This window comes from Crinia signifera, chromosome 4 (genome assembly GCF_055691185.1).
Source record: "Crinia signifera chromosome 4, ASM5569118v1, whole genome shotgun sequence".
In the NCBI taxonomy this organism is placed as follows: domain Eukaryota; kingdom Metazoa; phylum Chordata; class Amphibia; order Anura; family Myobatrachidae; genus Crinia; species Crinia signifera.
Window position 1 is genome coordinate 298,013,225 of NC_139220.1, and position 27,144 is coordinate 298,040,368.

General features: G+C 47.9%; 1 long non-coding RNA gene across 1 annotated transcript in view; it reads left to right on the forward strand.

Moving 5' to 3' along the window:
• LOC146072790 (uncharacterized) overlaps window positions 1-26,023 on the forward strand; it is a 46,373-nt gene extending 20,350 nt beyond the window's left edge. Inside the window, exon 3 of the long non-coding RNA XR_014473235.1 lies at window positions 25,911-26,023. This is a non-coding gene — a long non-coding RNA (uncharacterized LOC146072790). The remainder of the gene's footprint in view (window positions 1-25,910) is intronic.
• Window positions 26,024-27,144: the final 1,121 nt, after the last annotated feature.

The window sequence follows — 27,144 nt, forward strand, 5'->3', positions numbered from 1 at the left end:
GCGATTCGCGGGACCCCCCGCGACCCCCCCCCTCCCGCGATTTGCGGGACCCCCCCTCCCGCGATTCGCGGGACCCCCCGTGACCCCCCCTCCCGCGAATCGCGGGACCCCCGCGACCCCCCCCTCCCGCGAATCGCGGGTCCCCCGCGACCCCCCTCCCGCGATTCGCGGGACCCCCGCGACCCCCCCTCCCGCGATTCGCGGGACCCCCGCGACCCCCCCTCCCGCGATTCGCGGGACCCCCGCGACCCCCCCTCCTGCGATTAGGCGGGACCCCCGCTTTCCACCCTCCCGTGAGTCGCGAGACCCCCCCTCCCGTGATTCGCGGGACCCCCGCGAACCCCCCCTCCCGTGATTCGCGGGACCCCCGCGACCCCCCTCCCGCGATTCGCGGGACCCCCGCGACCACCCCGGTATCCGGACTATTGTTAGACAGCACTTACATCGACAGCCATTACATTGACACCATTAGTTCGACACCTCAATAGGTCGACATGGTTTTAGGTCGACATACCATTAGGTCGACATGTCATTATGTCGACAGCTCATTAGGTCGACAGCTCATTAGGTCGACAGCTCATTAGGTCGACACTGCCATTAGGTCGACAGTGTCTATGTCGACAGTCAAAAGGTCGACATGGGTTTTTTCACTGTTTATTGAGCCGACATGTGCCGACAGGCGGTATTTCATGCCCTACTATCCACTAGGGCGTTTTGGGAGAATAAAATAGTGTGCCGAGCGCAGCGAGGCACCGCGCCCGAAGCATAGCGAGCGGCTGCGGTACACTTCAAACTGTGTCCATGTCGACTGTGTCGACATTTCGGCCAAAAAACAGTGAAAAAACCATGTCGACCTTTTGACTGTCGACATAGACTCTGTCGACCTAATGGCAGTGTTGACCTAAAAAATGTCGACCTAATGAGCTGTCGACCTAATGAGCTGTCGACATAATGCCATGTCGACCTAATAGTATGTCGACCTAAAACCATGTCGACCTATTGAGCTGTCGAACTAATGGTGTCGATGTAATGGCTGTCGATGTAAGTGCTGTCTAATATCCGTCCCAGACCCGACCACCCCCTCCCGCGATTCGCTGGACCTCCGCGACCACCCCCTCCCGCGAAACGTGGGACCCCCGCGACCCTCCCGCAAATCGCGGGACCCCAGCGACCCCTCCCTCCCGCGAGCCCCCTCCCGCGATTCGCAGGACCCCTGCATCCTCCCCTCCCGCGATTCGCGGGACCCCTGCGACCCCACCTCCCGGCATTAAAAGAGCCTACCGCGACCCCCCCTCCCGCGATTCACGGCACCCCCCCCCTACTGTGATTTGCGACCCCCCTCCCGCAATTCGCGCCGCCGCCTCCCGCGATTCACGGAACCCCCCGTAGCGCCCCCCTCCTGCGATTTGCGGGCTCCCTCGGCACTTCTCGCGATTTGCGACCGCCCCCTAATTCACACATTCGGGGACCCCACCTCCCGCGATTCATGCCCCCCTCATGCAATTCACGGCACCCCCCTTCCTGCGATTCGCAACCCCCCATGACCCCCCCTTCCGCGATTCACAAAACCCCCCGTAGCGCCCCCCTCCCGCGATTTGCGGGCCCCCTCGGCACCTCTCGCGATTTGCGACCGCCCCGTAATTCACACATTCGGGGACCCCCCCTCCCGCGATTCATGCCCCCCTCACGCAATTCACAGCACCCCCCCATACCCCCCTTCCTGCGATTCGGAACCCCCCACGACCCCCCCTCCCGCGATTCATGCCCCCTCCCGCGATTCACGGACCCCCGCACCACCCCCCTGCACCCACCCTCCCTTGATTCACGCCCCCCTCATGCAATTCACGGCAACCCCCCACACCCCCCCTCCTGCGATTCGCAGCCCCCCCACGACCCCCGCCTCCTGCGATTCATGACCCCTCCCGTGATTCACGGACCCCCGCACCACCCCCCCTTGACTCACGGCACCCCACGCGCCCCTCCCGCAATTCACGGACCTCCGCAACCCCCCCTCCCGCAATTCACTAACCCCGACAACCCCCCTCCCGCAATTTGCGGACCCCCCTTCCCACGATTCAAGCCCCCCCACGCCCCCGCCCACGATTTGCGGACCCCCGTCCCTCCCGCTAACCGCGGATCCCCACACACCACCCCCCTCCCGCAATTTGCAGACCCCCCAGACCCCCTTCCGGCAATTCCACCCCCCACCGCGGCCCCCGCTCCCGCATTTCACGTACCCCCGTGACAATGGGGGATCCTGTACCACCACAAGCAGGTACCGCCCCTAGGTGGGAAATCCGGCCCTGGCTGCCGCACTGCAGGTTTCCCCACTGCCCTCTGCACCAGCGCCACAACTTTTATCAATGTCTTGCCCACATACCACTATTATACAGCCTCCTGCTCTCATGCACGCTCACTCCCTCCCAGTAGGAGGAGACGCTCACCCGATGCCGGGAGCTGCATACTGTCCCCCACCCTCCTCCAGTTCTAGGGATGCCCATCGACCATCAATGATTTTCAAATAATCGATGGTTTATGGCCGATGTTGAATACTTTTGCCATCAATGTGGGAGGACACTGCCCTGCCTCCTGTTCTCCTGCCCCGTAACTTCCGCCAGTGGAGACCCGCTCACCCTGTGTTGCCCACATTCCCCTATCATGCTTTACCGCCCAGCCTCCTGCTCTCATGTACCCTAACTCCCACCCAGTCGGAGGAGACACTGACTCCTGTATTTCTGTGCTGCCACGCTGGACCCTCACCCACTGGCAGAAGCTGCACAGTGTCCACCACCCTCTTTAGTCCCCCGTATGCCCACACACCCCTATCACTACCCAGCTTCCTGCTCTCCTGAACCGTAACTTCCACCACTGGGTAATCGCTGACGCTGTGTTGCCCACATACCCCTATCATGCCTCATATCCCAGCCTCCTGCTCTCATGCACCCTAACTCCCACCCAGTAGGAGGAGACACTGACTCAGGGCCACCGTCCGGTACTCCTGTGCTGCCACGCTGGACCCTCACCCACTGCCAGAAGCTGCAATACAGGGCATCTTTCATACAATTCTAACCATATTTCTCACAATACAAATGTTCACAAATTAAGGGGCGTAGCCCCTTACGCCGGTGTGAAGAGCGCCCGTAGGGCGCGATGAATCACCTAGTGTTACAATATGTTTCCCTTTAAAGGTATTCTATCTCTCCACTGGTTCTACCTCTGTTGCATGAAGTCACTACATTATTTCTGTACCTTGTATTCTATCTGTACCTTTGTTTGTGCAGATAATAAGTGGATGTCACTCTTAAGACATGAGCGAAATGCGCATCGGCAACTCCGTTGTATAGCCAATATGTGTGATTTTGATGTTTAATGAATACTAACATTCTCCGCAATATATCGGTAAAATAATGGTCTATTTAAACAGCACAAATATATATAGAGCAGTGCACGCTGTATACCACAGCCTAAATATTTCAGATTACATGGCATAGCCTCCAATTTCTTAAACAGCTGCCGGACATGTCAGCAAATTGCCTATACAGTGCAGCACACTATGTCTTAAGAGTGACATCCACTTATTATCTGCACAAATAAAAGTACAAGGTACAGAAATAATATGGGAACTTCATGCAACCTGACGCTGCGGTCTGCAGGTTGGACTTACCCCCAGGGCCGTCTTAACAGCAGTGTGGGCCCCTGGGCAAAGCAATGCACTGGGGCCCTTACCCATTCTCCCCTCCTAGGGGTGGGGGGTGCTATCAGCAGCAGCTTTGATGTCCCACGGGTGGCAGGGGGTGCTCTATCTACCATTCAACATGTAGGACCTGGAGCAGTAACTTCTATTAATTACTCCTTTACTGCACAGGTGGTGGGAGGGTGAACACTAACGTGTGGAAGGGGGCACTGAGCTGAATGAAGGGTCCCTTGTAAATGACTTCCAGGGAGGTAGGGGATGTTTTATACGTAGGGGAGGGTTGGATGATGGAGTGGGCTTAATATTCATCATTTTCCGGTGGAAGGGCAGCTTGTTTGACTGCAGATATTGCCATTATCTGGAAATAGATTTCTTAGCCTTCAATAGTATAAAAACCTAGAGTCCCACCTTTCAGGAGGTGCTGGGAACTTGGGGATCAGAGATCAGGAGCCAGAGCAATCCATTGACAAAAATATAAAACTGTTCACCAGACGTTTGGAGCTGGAGCAGGGACCGGCTGCTGGAAGGCTGATATCTCTGGTTTGGGGCATGATAGAGACAAGCCGCTAGTGTCGACAGAAAGGGAAGAGTCCCAGCTTTTGTAATATACTCTCAGAAAAACTCTAAATCAGAGACAACCTGAGAAATATGACTGGGAATTGCAATTAACAGGTCAGATGTGGACTGCTGCTTTAAAGTCCCGTGAAAAGGGACACTGCGTGACCCATTTATACCGCTGCTGACCCAGGTCTGATCCGCTGATGACCCGGGTTTTTGCGGTGGTTTAAAAGGGGTATTATATAGAACACCCCAACTCAGTCAGTATAGACCCATCCAGTACAATAACCTTATAGAAGAATATAGTGCGGGTTACCTTTAATTTCTACCTATTAGCATTCTAGTAAGTAGTAAGCAATATATAGAAAGTGACCTATGTACAATACAGAAAGCATTACAATAACTGATATATATATATATATATATATATATATATATATATATATATATATATATATATATATATATATATACAGATAATATTCAAGTAACCAATATACACTACTGGGAATATTTTACTTACCTCTATATAACTGAAAACACTCTAGTCACTTGTATAAAAGGCATATGGAATTATTGCAGCCTAACAGCAATCTTCAGAGCGGTTCGTTTTTAACCCCCCACTTCAGCATCTGTAATGTTATTACATTTTGGTGCTGCAGCTTCCTGCCTTCACTTTGGTAAAGAAGCGAAGCAGGAAGCGTTATAACCGCACAAGTTTGTATAATTCATTTACTCCAAAATGCCAAAATTGTACAAGCATGAAGGGAAATTCCCACAATGCCCCAGACCTGGCCCACACCTGCACTTGCCCATATAAATATATTAAATTCCTGTATTCTGTTCTTATACCAGACTTAAGTTAAACTTCTCTCTACTTCCCTTATTACTGAAGCATGTGGTTGACCGCTTTTCTGAAGTAAAAAAAATGTGTGACCCAAATTCTCTTGCCGATTACCTTCAGATATGTTATTTCTAATTAGAGATGTGGGTACTTGTTTCCTAGCAGGGCGTCTAGATTTATTACGTACGCAGACGTAGTGAAATCGCATCGCATCAAGTATAGTAGTAGCATGCGATGAGATGCGATTTTTTTCCCTATTTAAGTAAATTAGTTATTAGTTAACACATGTCGTCATTACTCTGTCAGCTGTATGAATGTGCAGGAGTGAATGTGTTCCTAAAATACCAGCACTATCCACGCCATCCCGAAGCGTGGCCCCGCGAGGGTCGTCGGAACGCATCCTCCGACCTTTTCATACCCCCACTATCCACGTCGGTGTGGATTTGTTTTTATATAGTGTGGCAAGGGCAGCAAGCCCCAGAGCCCGAAGCGTGGTGAGTGGCCGCGGATTACTTTACATGTATTCCGCGTCCCCTCGCGGGGCTCGGTGGCTCGCTGCACTCGCCACTCTATATAAAATCAACTCCACACCGACGTGGATAGTGAGAGTAGTCGGAGGACGCGTTCCGCCACACCTCGCGGGGCGAGCTGCACTCTCCACGCTTCGGGGTGGCGTTGATATTTGGGTTGACGCTAAACAATGGCATAGGTGCAGGTGCTTACAATTGTAAGCACCCATCACATCTCATACTATGCACACATCACATCTCATACCATCACATCTCATACCATCACATCTCATTGTAAGCACCCATCACATATTGTGGCATGGGTGCTTGTACAATGAAATATTGCATTGCATCCCATTTGGTGCACTGAGATCGCATTCGATATTTCATTGTATAAGCACTCCTGTGCACTTTATATGGACATTGCATCCTACTATAATGCGGCATGCGATGCGATGCAATTTCACTACGGTGAATAGCCCAGTACGCTAAATGCGTACTGGGTGCCCTGCTAGGAAACAAGTACCGAGATTTGGTTTTATTTGGATTTACTCAGTTCTCAAATCGAGATTGTATTGGCTACAAAACACGTGACAGCTGATAGCCAATACAAACCGAGTAAATCCGAGTAAAACCGAACCCGCCCATCTTTAGTTCTAATACGTCTCTAAGCAGGGGCGTAGGGAGGGCAGAGCCGACAGAGCACGAGCTCCAGGAGCTGAGAGATCAAAGGGCACCGGAGCTGTGCAGCCCTCTCCTTCCCCCGCCCACCTGATCACTCGCCCCCCACTCCCTGTTCTGCCCGGCTGAGCTCAGCTGCCCTGTCCGCCGCTATTAAGTCTCCCACTGGACCGCTAGCCAATAGGCCCCTGCGGTCCAGCAGCCAATCAGAAGCAGCATTGACGGCTGCTGGACCACAAGCGCCTATTGGCTAGTGGTCCAGTGGGAGACTTAATTGAAAATAGCTGCGGACAGGGCAGCTCAGCTGGGCAGGAGGAAACTAGGGGGTGGGTGAGCAGCAGCAGGACTCAGGAGGCTAGCGGCTGTGTTGTAGCAGGAGGAAGCTAGAGGATGGGCGGGCGGCAGGAGGAAGCTAGCGGGTGGACGGGCGGCAGCAGGAGGCTAGCGGGTGGGCCGAAGGCTGCACTCTGTCTCTGACGCTGGGCACAGCGGGAAGTGGGCGAGCCGGGCGGGGGAGCCAGCGGCAGAAAGCACAGCTCCGGCGCCCGGTAACATTCCAGTGCCCGGAGCTTGTGCTCCGCCATAGCTACACCCCTGGGTAGGTTAGTGTATTAGCATGACCCATGTCAGAATTACCTGTGGGCAAGAGGAAGCGGACAGCGAAAACGTGCTCTCGGCACCTTCAGCCATGTGGGCGTATTGTCCGTGTGTGTATGTGTGGGTGATTTTTACTTTCAGAATTTCAGCACTACCCTTATTAGGACTGTAATATACGTACTGCATTGTACCAGCTATCACTATCGCCTATGCCTCCTCTCTGCCAGATACCTGCCTCATATAGGTTTTTGATAACAGAAGCAGTGTATGTTAATACTATTGGCTATTAACCCTACGGTACCTGAAAAGGCAGATATTAACAGGCAAATATCCTTTTTCACACTCACAAGATGCAGTCTGTCCACTAGATGGCAGCCTTTCACTAGCTTTTGTTACTTTTGTTCAACATCAAGTCACTGTTTCATTTTGTTTCACAAATGAGTTATATGCTTCCCTTACAGGTTTGTGTAGTGCTAGGAAGCATTGTTTGAGCACAGTTTATTTTAGTTTTATGAACTTTCCACATTGTTGTTTCTTCACTGCAGTGCACAGTCGTCTCACGTGATCTCTAAGCCGGCAGCCGGGAGCGCGCATCAGTGACGCGATCCGGGCACAAACATCGCGACCATCGCTGACGCGCACGGAGTGCCACAGAGACGGCGCCAACCCGAAGGCCACTTGAGACGCAGGCGGACAGGACACCCAGGGGACATGTCTTGATAAAGGGTTATTACCCGAAACGTTGACACGGTGACCAGCATTGTCTGAATTTTGTTATATTACTGACTGCCGCCGTGCAGCATTTCTGATATCTCCTGAGTGCCTTCTACTTCTTTTGGAACTATATATGTATCTTTTGGAACTGTATATATATATATTACAGATTCCGACACTCACAGGATGCAGAGAGATATGTTGCTGGGTGCCGTCCTCTGCAGGATGCCGATATCCTAAGGTACTTGCGGGGTGAGGTGGAACTCTAGTCATAAAAAAATACTGAAAGCCAAAACTTGGTAGAAAACATTTCAGCACCTTTTATGTGGTCACCTACAGTAAGTTTACCACACCATATGCCCCTTATGCAAATCATGCAACACAATAGTAACCCTCTTATACTTTACTTGCCTCTTACACATTATGCCATATGGAATGAGCCAAAATTCACACCGACTGAGTCACAAATTCACACTATGGCACACAAATTGAGTCAAAATTCACGTTATGCCAAACAGATTCAGGCAAATTACACATTGTTAATGGCGATTAAATATGACCAAAGAAACAATAAGTGAAAAGCGCAGTTTACGTAATATGTCCGTAACCTGCGTACCCTTTATACCTAGCTACGTGCGAACAAAACGTAGTGCAGCGTAGCGTACCTTTATTGTGTATTATACACAACAGAACCAATACCTTATTAAGAGATCCTTTCGCAGTACTCTGACTCTAATCTGCGAATATACCTTTAAGGACAGTGTCCGTTATATACCTTATCGCTGAATGCGAATAAACAGACACAACCACAGTATAAAAGTAAGGAGATAAGAACTCCGTAAAGAGATGTATTTAAGTCCCTAATGGACAAAAGGGGGTTACAGGAATAGAAAATACAGGTATAACAAGTGATACAATAGACTAACAATGAATACAATAAACAGGCTCTACTAGGGGAAGAAAATACTGATACAGGACACAATCATAATCAGCCACATCACATTAAAGGGGAATACGAATGTTACCTCCAGGGGAAATAGCGCAGCGCAGTCCGGTCGGAGCTCACTATGTTCAGGTTTGAACATAGTCCGGTCAAAGGTCAGGGAAAGGAAAATGTGCCGAAGTGACCGAGGCCGCCCTGGGTCACCTATCTTATAGGGTCAGAAGGGGGAGGTCAAAGGCCATTCCTATTGGTCAGAGATCGTATGTCAGGTCCTCTGTGATTGGGGCAAAGTAATCCAACTGGTTAGGAAAGGTGCAGGGGAGTGAACTTTTGGAGTCCTTTGTTTGTTAGTATCGTCGTCAGGGATTGTAAAAAGCAGTCAGAACCTGTTTTAATAGATTCCTTTGTTATATACTTTTCAACAGAAACTGTCTTAGGAATATGGATTTTGTCCATAACTATCGGACCGTATGTATTGCGAAATATTCGCACTGACCGGAATTCTGCGCATATGAAACGGAACATATCGGTACTAAACATGATACAGACGGATGTATGCAAATGCTAACTAAGCTATGTGTGGCGTTCTAAACCTTTAACTATATTTTATTTAGTGTAAGTATGTTATTATGAATTTATGTGTAATAGTATGGCTGCGCTTCTGGTCCACTTTGTCACACAGACTCGGGTATGGAAACTTTATTTGCGCAACTCTGCGAACCAAAATGGCGGCCATACTATTCTAAAATGGCGTGTGTGCAACTCGACTTCCACAGTCCACCCTTTAACAGTAAATATAAAACTGTTACAATACAAACATTTTACATAACAATACAGAAATTCATAATCCAAACAGAGGAATTGGGATCCGTGAATTAAACATATAAGGGGAGTAAACCATCTGCTCTTTGGCCGATCCTGGATCATGGATAAACGATGGGCCGCATTTATCGAACAATCTACTCAGGGTGACGAAGGATAATGTACAAATCTTGGGATAAAAATAAAAACAGGGGAGGTTACACTATATACAATTGTTTTTCAGATATGGCATCCTTTGGTAGGTATTGTTTGTGACAACAGACCCCTGAACTCTGTTGTCTCTCTTTTTGGTATGCTTTTAAGTATGATGGTATTATCACTATCAAACATCCGGTCCTGGGTAATGTGTCAAGTTTATAGATTCTACCTTGACCTAAACTGGGACGGGTAACACACTCTCAGAACTCTGTATCGTCTGTCCAATGCCTGGCAGCAGTGCGGCGGCGGTATCCTTGACTTTGAAGATAAGAACGGATAGTGGGGGGGGACAAGAATAGGACCCACAACAATAGAGAAAACTGAGAAAGGAAAAATTTGTTAGTGATCCTTCCAACCTGTTACCAGTGGGGTGAGTCACAGTCCCTTTTGTAGCTTGTACAGGTTGCTTGACCTTAGCTGCTCTCCCGTCCTCCCGAAATGGTGCCTCTTAGCGATTTCTTTCTTTCGCCCTCGAGTGTAAGGACCTTCTGGCTTTCTGTTCCTTTGGCAGTAGGACGAAGGTACCCGAATCTCTCTCTCTGCGACTTTGTTATTGAGGTAGTGCTGGTCAACAAGACTTGGGGTGGTTCTTTCCAAAGGTCTATCAAGCAACCTGTATATGGCAAAGCAGGGGAAACAACAACATCTCCTGGTTCATGGTTATGACAGTTCAGAACAGGTGTCAACAAAGTCCTTTTGCTGCAGTTTTCCAGGTGTGGATACATCACTTGCATTACTTTTTTTCCGTGGTGAGGTCTGGGATCTCCTTGTGGGATTACCATAACGTGTGGCTGCCCGCCAAGCAATGTTTTGATGGGGACAAATGAGGTGGAGTTCTGAGAGTGATTCTACTACTACAAAAAGAGATTGTGGGGTGTACCATCAGTCCCTAAAAGGTTCACACATGACTTAAAATCTTTCATATAAACTTGCATACTCAGGGGTGTTTCTGGGCTGCCATATCTATACACACAAACGTCAACACACACATATATATATATATATATATATATATATATAAAAAAAAGTAAATAAATAACTAGAATGCTTCTAGAGTGGACTGTACAAAGCCAATTTTGTATTACCTGCAGAGGATCCTGCTGGAGGAGGGATGTGGAGATGGCTCTGTGGGAACAGCCGTTGCAGTTTCTTTCCCCCAGACAAGTAAGGCATGATCCTGTCGTCTTACCTGTCTGTGGGCACACCAGTAATTTCGGACTAATTTTCCACATACCTTCCCTGTCAAGACAAGTCAGGCCATGGGCTATCTCTGCCCTGACAGTTTGGCATGTTCTCAGAGTCACTGGTTTTCCTTGTCCATCTTTCTATTCCTGTCCACATCCCTTCGGCTTCCAGACTGCTTCTCCTGCAGGGGACACAAATCTTGTATTTCTATGTGAATACACTGACATTTACAGGGGGAACACAAACATTATCCGCAGAGCACATGGCTCACCCAGCTGCCTTGCCAGCATGTTCATTATCAAGTGACACTGAATCCTTATCGAAGGTGTGGGCTTTACACTTGATAACAGCCACTCTGTCCGGCAGCTGTGTGACTGTCAGGAATCTTTTAAACTTACACGCTTGCGCCACTGGAGTGCCAACTTCTGAAACAAAACATCTCTGAGGCGCCATAGGGCCTAAGATCTTCTGCATTACCCCAACAAACGTACTTGGAGTCGGCATGAATATTGGCTGTTTTTCTCTCAGCCCGCAGTACTACTAATGAGACTGCTGTTGCTGAGTGAGACGTCCAATGGGTCCAGCCTCTACTATGCCTTTTCCATCTATTACGGTATAGCCAGTGTACAATTTTCCCCTCTCGGTGTTGTGGAAAGAACGAGGGAGAGAAAAAAAAATGAATTACCTCTTCCAATGGGTTGTTACCACCCTTTGGGGGCATGCTGCAAAGGTCTGATTCAAACATGTCATGCAATCATATTCGTCTCGGCTCCCACTAAATTCCACCATTCCAGCAACCTCAGCACCAATCCACCCTTTGTGCCTTGGAGGGCACACCTGGTAAGAGTGTTGCTGGGTTTACAATATTACCCATTTTACTGGTAACATTTATAGAATTCATCAATGCAAGTTCCCATTTAGTGAACTTGGCTGATGAATATTTTTTTTTTCACATGTTTAGGCAGAATTTTAGGAGTGTCCAGACTATATGAGGAGCATAAACAGTTAAAACACACCCCAACACCACATTCTCAGTTTTGTTTACCAGTAGTGCTATGGCAACTACACTGTGTAGACAAGTAGGAAGTGCTCAAGTAATAGGGTTTAATTGTACACTGCAGTACGACATTGGTCAGGCTGGCATCACCAGGTTTCTTACGTCACTATATCTGTCGCCCCCTCAGCAGGTCTAATATTCTAAATCACATGGTCTCTTGTGTCAGTCATACCCATGGCAAAAGGCTGTAATCAGGCCTGTTTCTTCTTCTTTACTATCCACATCTGTCTGTGAAGACATGGGTTTTGTGATTGCACCTATTTATATGTAAATGCGTTTTACAACCCTTTTCATTCTGTTGAAGGGGAATGCTTTGTGCACTACTTGGACTGCTTTTCACAAGATGGTGGCTGTGGTTGCCCTGGGTAACATAAAGAGCAATGCTCAAAGTTACTGGGACTTTGTTCAAGATTTCCTGAAAAATATATATTGACTACTCGCTTTATGGGGTACCGCATATTCACAATAGGTATTTCTCTGCTGGTAGTGCGACAGATTTTTCGAACTATTTTTCTATGATTTGTGGGTTTATGGTTACTAATGTGTCCCAGATTCCCCCCCCCCCCCCCCCCCTTTGTTCAGGCGCAACCGCAATCCGTCCTGAGATACCTTATGTCCTGCCTCAGGAGGATACACCAGAAGTTGTCTATCGCCATCTGCTGGTGTTGTGGATGAGGAAAGGACATAACAATAGATCATTAACCCATTGTATTGGTATTTACCCATTGGTGGGCCGTAAGGACAGTGTGCGATCTTGCAAGACCCGGGGGAGGGGCTTGGTGGCTCTCTGAGGTTTCTGGAACAGAAGAGTAGGGGAAGGAGAAAAAATTGGAAAAAGAGAGAGAGAAAAACTAAAAAAAAATAGAAAATATTAATGACAGTAATGTGTACATTTATTTTCAACAGGAAATTTTTCTTTTATTTGGATGACACCAGGATTTAGCACTATGGGGGAATTGGCTCTCAACTATTTGGTTCTTACCCTTTTCAACTCCTGTTCTGATTTGTAAGCCCTCCCTTTCTTTCTCTTTCCCAGTGTGAATGTAACTATGGGCTGTGTCTAGGGGTGTTTAGCTTAAAGTTCTCTTTTGGGAACTTTGTTATTTTACTGGGTATTTTTCCAGCTCAACCTCAGATTTCAAATGGTGAAGCTGTACTTTCGGGCGCTATACTTTCTGTTTTTAACAGGGTTTCTATTGAAGCTAATGTTGCCATTAATCCTGTGTCTTTCCCATCTTTAGTTCAAAGGGAACTCGGTATTTGTGCTGTAGTTTTTAGCTACCTTAGATGGGTTAAAAAAAAAAAATCTATAACAGTACAGTGCAGCATTAGTCATGGGGGTATATCTAACAATTTTGCATCTAGTTCGTGCATACTGGTCCTGTTGTCTCTAAGTTATGAATTCTCTGGAGTCCAGTAGCAGACATAACTAAAATTTCAAGGTAGTTCTGTGATTTGAAGGTCAATCGTAGCCGCTGCAGTCAATAAGACAGAGCATTTGATATGCAAGGGCCCGATTATGATCTCTATTTGTTTTACCAATGGGTAATGCTGCACCTTTCCTGTTACCCCAATCGTAACTGCTAATTGCTTGGCACAACCTAGACCAGGAGGGAATGTTGTTAATGGGTTTGATACCAAAAAAAAAAACTCTTACATTTAAACCATTCCACTTACCCATATCTGAGCGTGTCCACGCATTGTGCATGTCACTATCCTTTACAAGCATTACCTCATCCCTGTCTCCCCGTCCACAAGGAGGTTCCACTGTGTGCAGAGGGTGGATCTGTATCTCCCCAGCCCCATTGGACAACATCCCAGGAACAACTATCTTTGTGCTGTGTTGTGTGTACTTACCTGTGTCTCCAATCGTGTTCCTGGCATCAGCCATCTCCTCGACCAGAATGGCAGCAGCAGCTTGGGCTGTCTCAGCCTCTCTCTCCTTTCCGCTAGTTTCGCAAGGGATGGCTGATGTCAGGAATCCCCCCTGTGGATCTGTATCTTGTTTATAGGGGGTAAAAACAGTACACAAGTTATTCATTTTCAGGTTATTTTTGGTTTCACTTCGGACTTGAATTGTTCCCTTTTTTTTTTTTTTTTACATATTGCTGAGTGGAAACATTCGTATTCGATGTGGCTGATTATACCTGCATCTGACAGATAACTATGTTCCTTTTGGGTTGTAGTTTCCTTCTGCCACAATTTAAGAATTTCTATGTGCTTCACTCTCTTCTTACGACTGGAGAGTAGACATATTTCATCTTTTACTGCCGATAAGATTTCTGGATCAAAGCTACCAACACTGGGAAATTCTAACTTGCTGCCTTGTGTCATTTTTCTCCATTTCTTTTTGTAAACAACTGCTCGTTCACTGTGCTCCAACACATTATGGAAGCCGCCGATCCTTTTGGTCGACTCGCTTCCTCCCTAACTGGCACGTTATCACTGTGTGACCCGTTATTACCCATAATTACAGGAATAAACGTTCACAGCTAGTAGATACCGGTGGGTTATTACTTGTCTGAGAGCTCCCCAACCACTCACTTCTCCACACAATGGCACTATTCCGCAATCAAGCGTGAAGCCCACTATGCGAGGTAATGTTACTCAATCACCAAGCTCTCAACTAGCCGCGCACGTCTAGTTGACCTACAAGGTGCGGCCTAATTTTTCCAGGGTACAACAAACTTGTTTTCCTGTACCCCCAAAAACTGGATTTTCTAAAGTAGCTAATCGGATCACTGGGTTCCGATGTATCTTCTTGTACCCTCCTAGTGGATCAAAATAGGTAGTTCCACTGAAGGGGCAGTTCCTATGAGCACGTCGTCACGTACACCTTGTCCTACCTGGACTGTCCTACACTGGACTACACTGCGCTTGAGTCGTGCCGTCACACACCCGTTCGCCTCAGTTTTGTTTCACACTGGGCGCTAGTTACACCTTGGTCTTATGCTTATTTTTGAAATATTTCTGTACAGAAAATCTTCCCAGGCTGGTAGCTTCTCACTAGATACTTATGCAGGTATAAATCCCTTTTAAATGGCTATAGGAATCTATTAAAATAATGCTTGAGTTGCTTGTTTTTGGAAAATGAACAAAAAGAAAAAAACTTATTTTCTCTTATTAATCACCGCCTTATCCACAGTATATTACTATACTGTTTTAAATAAAGCTAATGATTCAATACTGTTCACCTTTGCGTTCCTATGTGTGCTGCATGTGCAGTGCCAGTGAACAGCCACGTGTGTACGTGTGTTTTGTTAAACCTGTTCACAGGCCGCCGATGAATCGGCCACCCACTTGTTCTATAGTGTATTTGCAAGGTTGCGCTCGAGTTTCGCTATACGCAGTAATTGCGCCAAAATGTGGAATAAATCCCTTAACTTCGTCCGAAAGTTACGTATCAAGATGCGAAATAAATCCCGCACTTAATCCGTAAATCACGTACAAAGATGCGAAAATTTCCCGATATGGGCACGTGCGCGCGCACCTTGCGTAATACACAATAGACGCTTTACGTTACTGTAAAAGGCCCAGAACTTATCGCCACGTGGCGGAGTCTCTGGTCCTGCAGTAACTAACAATAAAAGTTATAGTTTTGCACAGAAGGGATCCTCTATGTACTATAATAAAACACAGGCCTTTGTCTCCACGTGTGCGAACTTTATCGCACGTGGCACATATACTGTAATAAACAAGCAACTCAAGACACTATACCCCGTTAAACTACTTGTGGCAGGCAGAAGTACAGTTTACTAAACACTTAATATATGCTTTAAAACACGTGGCTTAATGTTTCACTTATTGTACTTCGGGTTCAACGCTAGCACTTCTCGAACCCCGCACCGCCGCGGACCTGGCCTATCCAGCAATGGATAATAAATACTTCCACCCTTTTGCTGGTATAGGTCAGGTCGCGCCCGGTACTGAGCTCCAGAATGTGTAACGGACGGACGAGCCCTCAATTGTTAATGGCGATTAAATATGACCAAAGAAACAATAAGTGAAAAGCGCAGTTTACGTAATATGTCCGTAACCTGCGTACCCTTTATACCTAGCTACGTGCGAACAAAACGTAGTGCAGCGTAGCGTACCTTTATTGTGTATTATACACAACAGAACCAATACCTTATTAAGAGATCCTTTCGCAGTACTCTGACTCTAATCTGCGAATATACCTTTAAGGACAGTGTCCGTTATATACCTTATCGCTGAATGCGAATAAACAGACACAACCACAGTATAAAAGTAAGGAGATAAGAACTCCGTAAAGAGATGTATTTAAGTCCCTAATGGACAAAAGGGGGTTACAGGAATAGAAAATACAGGTATAACAAGTGATACAATAGACTAACAATGAATACAATAAACAGGCTCTACTAGGGGAAGAAAATACTGATACAGGACACAATCATAATCAGCCACATCACATTAAAGGGGAATACGAATGTTACCTCCAGGGGAAATAGCGCAGCGCAGTCCGGTCGGAGCTCACTATGTTCAGGTTTGAACATAGTCCGGTCAAAGGTCAGGGAAAGGAAAATGTGCCGAAGTGACCGAGGCCGCCCTGGGTCACCTATCTTATAGGGTCAGAAGGGGGAGGTCAAAGGCCATTCCTATTGGTCAGAGATCGTATGTCAGGTCCTCTGTGATTGGGGCAAAGTAATCCAACTGGTTAGGAAAGGTGCAGGGGAGTGAACTTTTGGAGTCCTTTGTTTGTTAGTATCGTCGTCAGGGATTGTAAAAAGCAGTCAGAACCTGTTTTAATAGATTCCTTTGTTATATACTTTTCAACAGAAACTGTCTTAGGAATATGGATTTTGTCCATAACTATCGGTGTTAGGAGCTGCACGGGCAGCGCCTCCGCTCGCCCGGCAGTCTCCTCTAAAGTTCTTCCGGCGGTTGCCGGGTTACCTCGACGCCGTCGCGTCATCAGCCGGGAGCTTCCGGCGGGCGGTGACGGGCATCAGGCTGCCGGCGTACAACCCCTTCCTCCCCTGCCGCAGCGGTTGCCAAGGCGACGGGGGACGCCTGGCGGCCGCAGGGAGGAAGGGGTGTGCATGACGCCGCACGCAGCGTCAGGGTAGTGCGCGGCGCGCTATTTAAACTGGATTGCTGGGGCACTCAGACGCCGGCTATAGCTCTTGTTTTGGCGTCCTGAGTGTTTCCGGTTCCAGGCTCCTGTCTATGCTTGGCTCCTGTTTCCAGTACCTGTTCCTGGCTGCCTCCAGGATCCTTGCCTGCTGATCTCTTGGTTTTCAGATAAGTTGGGAGATTCCCACTCCTTGTCTCCCTACTTGTCATTTATTTACTGTATCACCATACTGTGTATTGTTACACCCGTCAACAGTTCTTATTGTGTCAGCATATTGTGTATTGTTACACCTGTCAACAGTTCTTATTGTGTCAGCATATTGTGTATTGTTACACCCGTCAACAGTTCTTATTGTGTCAGCATATTGTGTATTGTTACACCTGTCAGCAGTTCTGATTGTGTCAGCCTACCGTGTATTGTTACTCCTGCTAAGCATCTGGGTACACCTCGTGTATTGTGATACCGGCCAGCTTGGCCACGGTACATTGTTTTACCCGTTGCCAACAGCATTAGCACAGCGGGCTCCAGCTTAGACTGCTATCCACTGGCACCCCCTCCGTGGGGCAGGGTGGTTCTCGCCTCCTTGTTTGTTAGGTAGATTTCCCCTTGTTTACCTCTGGCCTTGGCGGCTGCGTTGTCACTAGTAAGACCAGGTGGCATCGGGGTGGGAGCCTGACTAACGGGCTCCCACGAACGCGGCTATTATTGGTGAAGGTTAGCTCAGCACGCATCCGCCAACTCCAAGGGGTGACAACGGAGTTAGGGTAGGCGAGATCTCCCTGTTCCTAACATTATAGCCGGCCACATACTTCACCCAGCTTCCAGTCAGCTATCATGGATCCGACCCAGCAGGCTGCTAATCACGCTTTGGCGGGGCAGATGCATACCCTGACTCAAGAGCTTCAGAAATTGACCCTCCGGGTAAACTCCCAAGAGGAACGGGTACAAGGGGTCTTATCCTCATCCAGAAACCCCGAACCCAAGTTGAGTCTCCCGGACCGGTTTTCCGGGGAGCGTTCCCAGTTTTTTAACTTTAGAGAGTCGTGTAAACTTTATTTCAAACTCCGTCCGGCCTCCTCCGGCTTGGAATCCCAGCGTGTGGGAATGGTTATCTCCCTGTTACAAGGGGACCCACAGACCTGGGCGTTCGGCCTTCCCGCAGGGTCCGAGGCCCTTACCTCTGTGAATGCTTTTTTTTCTGCCATGGGGTTGCTTTACGACGACCCAGACCGTGCTGCCTCAGCCGAAGCCAACCTGAGGGCACTACGGCAGGGTCAGAGTAACGCAGAGGCTTATTGTACCCAATTCAGGAGGTGGGCCATTGACTCTGGTTGGAATGACCCAGCACTCCGCAGCCAGTTTCGCATTGGTCTATCTGAAACGTTAAAAGATGCATTGGTTCACTACCCTACCCCGACCTCCCTTGATGAAATTATGGAGTTAGCCATCAAGGTGGATCGGAGGTTCCGGGAACGCCAGAGGGAAAGGGACTCCGGGATATATCCCTCATCATCACTGGGGGAAACCTCGGAGGTTGCTTGTGACGAACCCATGCAGATTGGGGCTACACGTTTATCTGCTGCAGAAAAGAATCGTAGGAGGCTGAAGGGTCTCTGTCTGTATTGTGGAGGTCAGGGTCACCGTGCAGTGGTCTGTCCGTTGAAGGCGGGAAAAGACAGGGCCTAAGTGGGTTTGGGGAAACTCACTTGGGCCTATCTTGTTTTTCTCCCCTAGACTCGATCATTATTCAGGTTTCTGTCACCTGTAATAACTGCACTGTCTCTACCACTGCCTTTGTTGATTGCGGTGCAGCCGGCAATTTTATTGACAGGGGTCTGGTTTGTTCATTGGGGCTCAAACCCATTCCCCTGGTCAATTCCTTGTCGGTTTGTGGCCTGGATGGTCAGCCACTCTCTAACGGCAGTGTTACCGCGTGCACCCCTTCTCTTCAGCTCTCGGTGGGGGCTCTTCATTCGGAAGAGATTTCTTTTCTGTTGTTTCACTGTCCACTCACGCCACTCGTCCTGGGGTTACCATGGCTTAGGAAGCACAATCCCAGTATCAACTGGACCACAGGAGAAATCACACGTTGGGGCTCTTCCTGTTCTGATCATTGTCTCTCTCTTCCTCTTCGTCTTGTCCTTCCCGTTTTTTCTTCTATACCCGTACCCTACAGAGACTTTGCCGATGTGTTTTCCAAGAAGGAAGCAGATACGTTGCCCCCTCACCGTCCCTTTGATTGTACCATAGACTTAGTTCCCAATGCCAGATTGCCCAAGGGACGTCTATATGCCCTCTCAGCACCTGAATCCCAGGCCATGGATTCATACATAAGTGAGAGTCTTGAAAAAGGATTCATTCGTCCTTCTAAATCTCCCGTAGGTGCAGGGGTTTTTTTTGTTGAAAAAAAAGATGGATCTTTACGTCCCTGTATAGACTATAGGGCCTTGAACAAAATTACTGTAAAGAATTCCTATCCGTTACCACTCATCTCTGTTTTATTTGATCAAATACAGGAAGCGATGGTGTTTTCCAAGATCGATCTTAGAGGAGCATATAACCTCATCAGGATTAGAAAAGGAGATGAGTGGAAGACAGCCTTTAACACACATTCAGGTCACTACGAATATCTTGTGATGCCGTTTGGCTTGGCCAACGCTCCTGCAGTCTTTCAGGATTTTATCAATGAAGTACTCCGGCCGTACCTGGGAGTATTTGCTGTGGTTTACTTAGACGATATTTTGATTTTTTCCAAGTCACTTCCTGAACATCGGCAACACGTCCGCCTGATCCTTCAGAAGTTGCGTGAGAATCAATTATACGCCAAACTCGAAAAGTGTGAATTCGAAATTGCTCAAGTCTCATTTCTGGGTTATGTCATCTCTCCTAAGGGTTTTTCCATGGACCCCAGCAAGGTTCAGGCCATCATGTCTTGGGCTCGTCCAAACAATCTTAAGGCCATCCAAAGATTCTTAGGATTCTCCAATTATTACCGGAGATTCATCCGTTCCTTTTCTGACATTGTTGCCCCCATTGTGGAACTGACTCGCAAGGGAGCCAATCCAGAAGTTTGGTCCCCACAGGCCATCGAATCCTTTCATAAGTTAAAGAAGGCCTTCTGCTCAGCTCCTGTCTAACATCCCCCGGATCCCAGAATTCCTTTCCTTGTGGAGGTTGACGCCTCGGATGTAGGGGCTGGAGCTGTCCTTTCTCAGAAGGACATTCATGATCAGAAAATTCATCCTTGCGCCTTCTTCTCCCGCAAGTTCTCCACAGCCGAAAGGAACTATGATGTCGGGAATCGTGAATTGTTGGCCATTAAGTGGGCTTTCGAGGAGTGGCGTCATTGGCTTGAAGGGGCCAAACACATCATCACTGTGATCACTGACCACAAAAACTTAGCCTACATCGAGTCGGCTAAACGATTAAACCCACGACAAGCCCGATGGGCGTTGTTCTTTACCAGGTTTCAATTCATCATTACATTCAGACCCGGCCCCAAAAATGTCAAAGCTGATGCGTTATCCCGTAGTTTCCAGACTTGTCAGAGTGCTGGACTTAAAGATACACCCATTGTCCCGTCTTCTGTCATTTTTGCGGGTCTGACTCAGGACTTGGCCTCCCGTGTCCTGGCTTCCCAGCCTTCTGCTCCTCAGGGGACTCCACATAATAGACTGTTTATTCCAAAACATCTCAGAAAATTGGTCCTCAAAGACTTTCATTCCAGTAGGGTCACTGGACACCCCGGCGTTACCAAGACCCTTGAGCACTTGTCCAGAGCGGTTTGGTGGCCCACCATAAAACAGGATGTTGCTCTGTTTATCTCTTCTTGTCCGGTCTGTGCTCGACATAAGTCTTCCAGATAATCACCAGTGGGTACACTCCTGCCGTTGTCCATTCCAGAGAGGCCATGGTCCCATATTTCTATGGACTTCATTGTCGACCTTCCTTCTTCTACTCGTTTTACCACCATTTGGGTCACGGTCGACCGCTTTAGCAAGATGGCACATTTTATACCCTTGCGTAAACTCCCCACTGCTAAAGAGTTGGCACAGCTCTTTATCTCTCATATTTTCAGACTCCATGGCCTTCCCTTGGATATAGTTTCAGACAGGGGGTCTCAGTTTGTGGCCAGGTTCTGGATAAGTTTTTGTTCCGGTTTAGGAATACAGGTCAGTCTTTCTTCCGGGCATCACCCACAGTCCAACGGACAGACCGAAAGGGTCAATCAGGCCCTGGAGCAATATTTACGCTGCTTCGTCTCCAAATGTCAGAGCAATTGGGCTGAGCTGGTACCTTTGGCAGAATTCGCTTATAACAACTCTTATCATGTGGCCTCCAAGAGCTCGCCTTTTTTGTGTAATTTCGGGTTCCATCCCAAGTGCAACTCCTTCTTTGTTCCAAGGGATTCCTCTCGGTCGCCCTTCTCCACAGTGTCCTTCCTTAGGAAGTCATGGCAAAAGGTTCATTTGGCTCTGAGGCAGTCTTCTGCACGTTCGAAGATTTTTTTTGACAAGTATAGGAGACCATGTTTTTTCCGAGTGGGGCAAAAGGTGTGGTTGTCTACTCGCCACATCAAGCTTCGCCAGAGATGCCCAAAATTAGGACCCAGGTTCATCGGTCCATTTCTGATCACGGCTCAAGTCAATCCGGTGGCATTTAGGTTGCAGCTCCCCAGAGCACTGCGAATCAATAATGTCTTTCATTGTTCTCTTCTTAAACCAGCCTCGATGGCTCCCCAATCAGGGCCCGCTCCGAACCGCAAACCAGTCCTCATTCAAGGGCACAAAGAATTCATAGTAGAGCAGATATTGGATTCCAAGGTCGTTCGGGGTCAACTGAAATTTTTGGTCCATTGGAAAGGGTTCGGAGAAGAGGAGAGGTCTTGGGTGCCTGAGCGATTGTTACATGCGCCCAGGCTCAAAGCAGAGTTCTTTAAGACTTTCCCGTTCAAACCTGGGTCTAAGGGTTCGGTGACCCCTCCTCAAGGGGGGGGTACTGTTAGGAGCTGCACGGGCAGCGCCTCCGCTCGCCCGGCAGTCTCCTCTAAAGTTCTTCCGGCGGTTGCCGGGTTACCTCGACGCCGTCGCGTCATCAGCCGGGAGCTTCCGGCGGGCGGTGACGGGCATCAGGCTGCCGGCGTACAACTCCTTCCTCCCCTGCCGCAGCGGTTGCCAAGGCGACTGGGGATGCCTGGCGGCCGCAGGGAGGAAGGGGTGTGCATGACGCCGCACGCAGCGTCAGGGTAGTGCGCGGCGCGCTATTTAAACTGGATTTCTGGGGCACTCAGACGCCGGCTATAGCTCTTGTTTTGGCGTCCTGAGTGTTTCCGGTTCCAGGCTCCTGTCTACGCTTGGCTCCTGTTTCCAGTACCTGTTCCTGGCTGCCTCCAGGATCCTTGCCTGCTGATCTCTTGGTTTTCAGATAAGTTGGGAGATTCCCACTCCTTGTCTCCCTACTTGTCATTTATTTACTGTATCACCATACTGTGTATTGTTACACCCGTCAACAGTTCTTATTGTGTCAGCATATTGTGTATTGTTACACCCATCAACAGTTCTTATTGTGTCAGCATATTGTGTATTGTTACACCCGTCAACAGTTCTTATTGTGTCAGCATATTGTGTATTGTTACACCTGTCAGCAGTTCTGATTGTGTCAGCCTACCGTGTATTGTTACTCCTGCTAAGCATCTGGGTACACCTCGTGTAATGTGATACCGGCCAGCTTGGCCACGGTACATTGTTTTACCCGTTGCCAACAGCATTAGCACAGCGGGCTCCAGCTTAGACTGCTATCCACTGGCACCCCCTCCGTGGGGCAGGGTGGTTCTCGCCTCCTTGTTTGTTAGGTAGATTTCCCCTTGTTTACCTCTGGCCTTGGCGGCTGCGTTGTCACTAGTAAGACCAGGTGGCATCGGGGTGGGAGCCTGACTAACGGGCTCCCACGAACGCGGCTATTATTGGTGAAGGTTAGCTCAGCACGCATCCGCCAACTCCAAGGGGTGACAACGGAGTTAGGGTAGGCGAGATCTCCCTGTTCCTAACAATCGGACCGTATGTATTGCGAAATATTCGCACTGACCGGAATTCTGCGCATATGAAACGGAACATATCGGTACTAAACATGATACAGACGGATGTATGCAAATGCTAACTAAGCTATGTGTGGCGTTCTAAACCTTTAACTATATTTTATTTAGTGTAAGTATGTTATTATGAATTTATGTGTAATAGTATGGCTGCGCTTCTGGTCCACTTTGTCACACAGACTCGGGTATGGAAACTTTATTTGCGCAACTCTGCGAACCAAAATGGCGGCCATACTATTCTAAAATGGCGTGTGTGCAACAGAACTTCCACAACATTTTACCACATGGATTGAGCCAAAATAAATACTATACTGAACGGATTGAGGCAAATTCATAATATGCTTCACAAACAGGGACATTGCACGCCAAAGGCGCACATTAAAAATTTACATTATAATACCCATTACATGTTAAACCACGCACCATAATTTCCATTATGTATTATGCCAGTGCTTCCCAAACTGTGTGCCTAGGCACCCTGGGGTGCCTCAGGACACTTACAGGGGTGCCTTGGGTTGGTGGACCAGGATCAATTCATATTAGTTATGTGCAATGTAACAAGCAAAAGCAGTGCTAGTGGCTGCCAAACATAACATATGTGGACAAACAGGAGCAAATCCTGCCCCTCACCACATACTGTGACATATAAACATAGTGTACTTACTTTTATATTTTTTCCTGAATTTCTCAATAAGAAACATTTGGCCTAGGGGTGCCTTGAAAACATTTTGATGTTCTAGGGTGCCGTGATTCCAAAAAGTTTGGGAACCCCTGTATTATGCCAAACACCATAATGCCAATTAAAAATTATGCTATATAAGTGCTGCTTACCTACGTGCTCATTGCCAGCGGTTCCATGCTCATCGCCAGGGGTTCCATGCTCGTTGCCATGTGGGATTACATGCTAATTGCCAAGGGGGAATACATGCTTGTGGTAACTGGGGGAGAGTGGGGGGCTGCCCGGCTGTATTCAGAGCACTACAGGTCCCGGCTAATTCAAATAATACCCCTTTCACACCAGAAAATGCAGGGATTTACCTGGGAATATGGTCCCAGGATCATGCAGGGACATTCCCTTATACACCAGCCTAGTCCCTGCATTTTCTGGTGTGAAGGGGAGAGAACCCCCCCCCCCCCCCTTTAACCGGCTATATTGTTTAACCAGCTATATCTTCTGAACCAACTGACCCAGACCAGTGTCATGTTGAAGAACTTTTAAGTGGGCTTCGAATGATTTTGGTGTCGTGAAACTGGGCCATTTGGTTCCAGGGAAATTTCCCCTCAAAGACCATGAACAGCCATAAAATTACATTTCAGAAATAAAAAAAACGGTTTACTCGCAAAATCTCTGGAAACAATGAACCCATATAAACCAACCTGGTATTAGATTGAAGGGCCAGTGATTTAGGTTCGAATAAGATCAACCTCGAGCTTCTGTAATGCCGGGGGGGGGATGACAGTCGTCGGAACTGGGTGGGGGTCGGAATTAGCGGATCCCATGTTATCCTATGGGGAAAACGGTCCAGCTTTGCCTGGTGGTATCTATGGTTCCTGGGGGGCTAGCAACATAGGGCTGGGCTTGTTGGATAGACCCAGTCCTCATCTACAAACCATTGTTAATCCGGCCCTTGCTACAGGGATACATTCCTTGACAAAGGCCCTAGTGGCTGAAACGCGTTGGGACACCCACAGACTTTAGCCTCAGACTTCAGCAAAACATCAATCTACGTAATCCACCCCCTTCTGCCACAGCCTCCTCCCAGCCGGGAGTACGAGCCAGCAGTACGCTGTTTATCGTTTCCAAGGGAACCGTGCTCTCGCGAGAGCGGAACCCGGAAGTCACGAGCGACAGACACTATGGAGCCGGGTGCCGGCGCACGGCTGTGCATCCACCCGCGCCATCGACAACAGCTCCCTAGAGGCGGCAGAACTTCTCCTACAAGCATCCGGTAAGAGTACAAAGCGGGACGCCGCTCACTGTCCTCCACCCCAGTCATTTTTCCTGGCACACAGTTTTGGACAACATCCTTATTCGTTCTTATCCTGCAGTAACACCGCTAATACGAGACTTTGACACAGTACCACAGGACAAATGCACCCCGCAATACTGTGCACTTGGACATTGTATCCACGTAATCCCCCATCCCCTTGCCCATACAGACCGCTGCAGTCACCCACATAGTTACATAGGTTCCTATTAAGGGACCTATGGTTAAAGAGTCCTACCTAGGTCACTCTTACACCTAAACAATAGGCCTAGTGGAGTGATACCCCGCTGGCCTATTCCTGCATCACCAGGACTCCACACATTCTCCCACTGCGACTTCATTTTTATTTAATAAATTCATTAATTTTTACCCACTTACCATCTTACTCTCTTCTTTTGCTTACATCTACACATTATATTTGTATATTCATCACAAGCGCATCACAGGTGAGCGCAGTCTATCCATTTCTTTCTTATAGCACCCCTTAGCAAAGGGAAAACAGGGACTTTCACTTGCTGTGGCTATTTGCCACACTGAGTATACAGGAGAACAAGCTTCACATTAAAAGCCTCATTGGATTACAAATAGCTGTGTACAGTTTATTACCTAGGACCAAGTACACTGGAGGACTTTCTTGTAAGGGATAACTCTCTTCCAACTCGTATTATATTATAAAGGTGTGTTACAGACACACGGCATCTTGTGGACACCTGATAGGCTAAGTTAATTTCATTCAATAGTGCTTAAATAAGCCAATTATTTCTGAGTAATCCTAATGATTGTTTGTGGCCCAAGTAATTGATTGATTTTAGTGTTTATTATCGTGAAATGCTTGACCAATAATTGTTGTGATCATTTGCATTGTCTCGGAGCTCTGTGTAACAATAGATTATTCCATTGTTTGCAATTGATTCTAATGACCCTTCATTCACAGCATCAAGCAGTTCGTTCCTGATAAATAAATCTGCTAATTGTGGTTGTTTCCATTCTGTGGGGTCCTTCCTGGGGTATTCCCTCCTCTGCCACGAGATCTGACAGGACAGGCCGTGAAGTATCCCGGAGCAACCAGAGAGCCAGGTACGGCATTACTCTCTTACAGGGGTCCTGTTACATAAACATGTCATGCACACTTTAATAAACCAATCATTTCAGTGACAGGGACTGCCACACTTGCGGCTGAAATTATTGTTTTGTTTGGGCCCCCACAGAATAAGCTGTCAATGATCTTCCCCCGCAAAACTGGCTCTACATAGGCAATATTCCTCACCCCCATCAATGTGTGGAATTATATGGCACACTTAGCAGCACCCCTGGATTTATTCGGCACCCTATGAATTATACGGCACAATTGGCAGCACCCCATGAATAATACAGCACCCCTGTCAGAATCAGCATAGTGTCCCCGCATCTCGCTTAAGTAGTTAGCGTAAATACTATACTGAACGGATTGAGGCAAATTCATAATATGCTTCACAAACAGGGACATTGCACGCCAAAGGCGCACATTAAAAATTTACATTATAATACCCATTACATGTTAAACCACGCACCATAATTTCCATTATGTATTATGCCAGTGCTTCCCAACTGTGTGCCTAGGCACCCTGGGGTGCCTCAGGACACTTACAGGGGTGCCTTGGGTTGGTGGACCAGGATCAATTCATATTAGTTATGTGCAATGTAACAAGCAAAAGCAGTGCTAGTGGCTGCCAAACATAACATATGTGGACAAACAGGAGCAAATCCTGCCCCTCACCACATAACTGTGACATATAAACATAGTGTACTTACTTTTATATTTTTTCCTGAATTTCTCAATAAGAAACATTTGGCCTAGGGGTGCCTTGAAAACATTTTTATGTTCTAGGGTGCCGTGATTCCAAAAAGTTTGGGAACCCCTGTATTATGCCAAACACCATAATGCCAATTAAAAATTATGCTATATAAGTGCTGCTTACCTACGTGCTCATTGCCAGCGGTTCCATGCTCATCGCCAGGGGTTCCATGCTCGTTGCCATGTGGGATTACATGCTAATTGCCAAGGGGGAATACATGCTTGTGGTAACTGGGGGAGAGTGGGGGGCTGCCCGGCTGTATTCAGAGCACTACAGGTCCCGGCTAATTCAAATAATACCCCTTTCACACCAGAAAATGCAGGGATTTACCTG